Genomic DNA, 4706 nt, shown 5'->3' with positions numbered 1-4706 from the left:
TTTGAATGAGAACGTAAATCAAATGATTTTAAAACCTGAATTTCAAACTTGAAAACCATAATAAGAAAATTTTAAGAGAACATTTAACCCCCAAAAACAACAGGATCGCTTCCAGGTTACAGTATTGAAATTAGAATCCACCACTAATATTACACAACTTTTCTTACCAAGTCAGATCATCTTCGATAAGAAGAATCACTGTTAACTATTCCAGCTATGACTTTCACTTGAATCCCTATAGCACAGCTCTAGCTTGCACCACCCTCATCAACTTTCCTGAACACTCCTCGACCACTGGATCCTCAATTCTGTCTCCTCGCCTAGCATTAGCCTTATCCACAATCTCAATCAATCATCTCATCTTTTAGCCTTTCTGAAATGGTTAGAAAGGAATAGCAAGGGTGAGCAACAATGCTCAGCAAGTAATAATAAACAATAATAATTCTGAAATGATATAACAGAAGTTCACGAGTTCAAGATATAAGAGGGTTCAACCTGAGTTCATGAGTTCATGGTATTGCATAGAATGATTTACAATACCTTGCATCATTTAAACTGAGGAATTCAATCTTTCCAAAGAATTATTGAATTGGACTATCACATTTTAATTAAAACCAAGGTTAGGCAGCTGATCAGTTCCGCACTAACCCCGAGCAGGCCCCGCCATGCTCTATCACTGGATCCAAGGCACTCATTGGCCTAACATGACCACGAATCTGGTCCACAGGTTTGTATAAAAACAATAATCCAATTCTATAATTCAATAACAGGTCAACGTATAGCAACAGAACATAACCACAATCAATATCCATGATAAAATAATTCCCAATCAAACATTTGATAATCAACTTTTCATAAACCAGAGTCCATCCTTCCATAAATCATAATCCAGGAAATCCTTAACTATTCAGTATCCTCCATTATCGGCTAAGCAACTGAATTTAGCCTGCTAAACCAGCATGACAATGGCGGGTTGAATAATCAAGAAGATCCCAAGTCATTCTAGGTTCTAATCATCACTGAGCAACACATGCTTCAATGACAATCTGAACTTCGAATTACTTTGTAAAACTGGAATTATCTGAATTTTTGAGGATTAGAAAAGGATGGATAAAAATATTTGCACTTGCCAAATATGAAAAAGAGAGGAACGAATATTTGCAACACATACGAAAAGAATGGATCAGAATAATCGCAAGATATCCAAAAGAAGGGTATAGGATACTTGCCTTAAATCTGACTCCCATCTCACAGCTCATTCTCATCTTTCCACTTTCACCATCTATGCATCTCATAATCTCTAGACCATCTCTAGCTATACTCTATTCATCACTTCGCTTTGCTTACTCGATTCATCCCTTATTCGCTTTGCAATACCATTTCGACTTCCTGATGTCTTCGAGCGTACACGTCTCGTCCAAATCCTTTACGAGAATAAGATAATACTATAGTCACTAAACAATATATCGCATATACATATCACGTATACCGATACCCACTTATATACCCCTTTAAACCTAGCACATATCACTTAACACGTAATCATGCTTTGACTCTACCATATAGTCAAGTCATATTCCACATAACCTATCACAGATCAATTATCATATAAATTCTATCGATAATCCGACATCGTCTCGTCTATTTATTAGACTATCCACATGTTATCCTATTCTCAATCAATAACCAATCAACCAATTCCAATCATTATAATCCATATCTTCTTATCCAATATCAATCAACTCACGACACTACGTCGTCCAATTCTTTTATCACACATGTATACTATCATGAATAAACATGTATATCACGTAATCATCAATTAATAGAAATCAAATAACATATAATCACATTGTGCACATTTAACAACAATTATTCACATTCTCGACTCCATCATATCATTATGTTATATCAAACTAGACTTTATAAGCTTCTGTCTCTCTTTCGTTTCACTTGATTCCGACTTACGGATCAAAAGTTATGCTCAAAACAGTTTTCTCACTCTCCTATCGCCACATAACACATCAAACCGATAGCATACAACATATTTCATATAAGATCTCCCATCCCAATTGATATTAAATCAAATCTTGGGTTTAAAATAATTTTTCGGGAATTTTCTGGAATTTTTAAACATTTTTCGGAATGAAAATCGATAAAAGAATCACTTTTCGGATAAATAATCAAGTCCCAAATACTTGAAATTGGACTTGAAATCACTCATAAACAATTATCGAGCCTTGAAAATAATTTGGAAAAATATTTTAAAGCTCGAAACTATTTTTCGGAATTTTTAAATCAAAAAGGATTAATTAAATCCAATTAATTAATCAATTAAAATCAATTAATAATTAATTAAAATAATTAATCAATTAATATTTAAATTAATTGACTAATTAAAATAATTAATTACTAATTAAAATTAATTAACAAACTAATTTAGATTTATTTTTGAATAAAGAAATAATTAAAAACTATTTTTGGAATTTAAAATAATTAAATAAAACAATTTTAGAAAATTAAATCAAAAGGTTTATTTTGTAAGTTTTTAAAACTTTCTGGCAAGGGTGTAAAGTGTAACTTTTCAAAGTTACAGGGGGTATTTTGTAAATTTTGAAACTTTGATACCATAACTTCATCATCTTCATAAATCTGGGGGCTAAACGGCAATTTGCCGCCGCCATCCCCCTGATTCGCCGGAATCTTTGTTCCGGACCACCCCGGCATCCCGTAACCTCCAGATTACCTCTACTAGTCACCACAAACCTGCTCGAATCAACAAACATGCCAAAAACCGTGGGAGTTCGCCGGATTTTCAGAATTAAACTCGCCGGAGGCGAGTTTCTTTCGAAACTCCGACGACCGACTTCCCGGCACCCCACACAACATCTGATCACCCGTACACCATCCTCTCATCCTCCTGAACATTCCAGTAGCTTCAATTTCTACCCAGAATCAGTAAGGAAGAAACGCCCAATTTTCAATTGAAAACATTCATAATCCGTCAAGAACATTCAAGAACACAACTAAATAATCAAACCCACTTTTCTAGATGTTATGGAACTCAAAAATCAACATATAATATACCAAAACGACGAGAAAAACATGCTCTACATCATACAATCATCAAATCAATCAAACAAACACGTTTGCAAAAATCCACTATTTAAATCATATTAATTCGAAATTTAAAACTTCAATTACTCCCTACCTGTGAATCTCAGATTGTTTTTGATTGCAGATATAGATTCTACTCTTCGATATCTTCGATTTGACTATTCGCACGCTTGATTCTAACTCCAATAACGCCTTCAAATCTTCGTTTGAATATGAAGAACACGAAGAACACCGCTCGGTTTCTCTCGATTATCGTGCAGAGAAACTGGTGAAATGATTTTACGGGTGAAAATAAGCTCTAGGAAGGTATATTTATATTTACAAATAATTGGTACCCCTTTGGATCGTTTATGGCATGAAAATACGTATTTAATAGCTTTATATTAAGAAAGCGGGGTCCAATCGGTACTGGTTTTCGAGATAATCATCAAAACGGGGCTTTTTAACTCAATTATTGGTCTGCGGGTCCCACTGCAATTATTACATGATAAGGATGACGAAAATATCTCGGTTCACGTTTATCGAGACAAACTGGATAATTATCGACAATTTTAGTACCCGAAAAACTCCGCCGGACCGACTCCAGGGAAAACCGTACTCCGGATCGAAAAAGTCAAAACACGAAAAATGTCCGGAATATTCAAATTAGGCTAAAGGTGAGTTTTGTCGAAACTTCCGGGAAGAAAATTTGCTACCTCGTTACGAGTGAACGGTTTTACGGAAATCAAATAATCAATAATTAAATATAAATATACGCAATTAAATCCGTAAATCGATTATAAAATCATCTAATATTCCATAAATCGATATGAAAATATCCAAATAAACTATATTTTCTCCTGAGCATATAGAAATTGAAATCTCTCAAATACGAACACATACGAGTATTCAGCTCAATAAACTAGATAACACAAAATTCACAAAAATTCATATATTAATCATATAATATTAATAATTAACCATAATTAATTAACAAACAAATTCACCAATACCACTTAATCACATAACACATATTTTCACATAATATTCCTACAGAATTTTCAAAATAATATATGAAAATCCATTTTGCAAATACAATTATTTATCAATAACACAATAACCCGGGTTTAAATATAAACCTTTGAAAACTCATTAAACTGGAATAAAATATTAAATCTTATTCCTTCTTTAAAGAAAATCACTTTTAATACTAATAAAAATATTTTTTTAAAAATCCGGGTTATTACAATTTCAATACACGAGAATCGAGAGAAACCGGGTTATCGTTCTTCGTGTTCTTGGAGTTCAATCGAAGATTTGAGGACGTTATCGGACTCAGAATCGAGCGTGCAAGCAGTCAAATCGAAGATATCAAAGCATAGAATCCATATCAAGTCTCAAAAACAGCTCTAGATTCACAGGTTAGAAGTAATTAGGGTTTTTAAATTCGGGTTAATTAGGGTTTAATTAGGGCTTTTTGATGGTGATGTGTTTTATGTCATTTTATGCTTCTAGGTTGTAGATAATGTTCTCCTGATCATTTTGGTATATCATATGCATGATTTGGAGTTCAATAACATGTTCAAAATAGGGTTTAATTCGAATATGAA

The 4706-nt window shown here is 33.3% G+C and overlaps 1 long non-coding RNA gene across 1 annotated transcript; it reads right to left on the bottom strand.

Annotated features, from left to right (window-relative positions):
* LOC135148236 (uncharacterized) lies at positions 1 to 3839 on the bottom strand. Its single transcript, XR_010286177.1, has 2 exons — positions 3212 to 3839; positions 1 to 1424 (listed from the first exon to the last, which is right to left on the bottom strand). It is a non-coding gene; the product is annotated as an uncharacterized LOC135148236 (long non-coding RNA).
* Positions 3840 to 4706: the final 867 nt, after the last annotated feature.

The sequence above is a fragment of the Daucus carota genome, chromosome 8 (assembly GCF_001625215.2).
Source record: "Daucus carota subsp. sativus chromosome 8, DH1 v3.0, whole genome shotgun sequence".
Classification (NCBI taxonomy): Eukaryota; Viridiplantae; Streptophyta; class Magnoliopsida; order Apiales; family Apiaceae; genus Daucus; species Daucus carota.
This window is presented reverse-complemented; position numbering and strand designations above follow the sequence as displayed.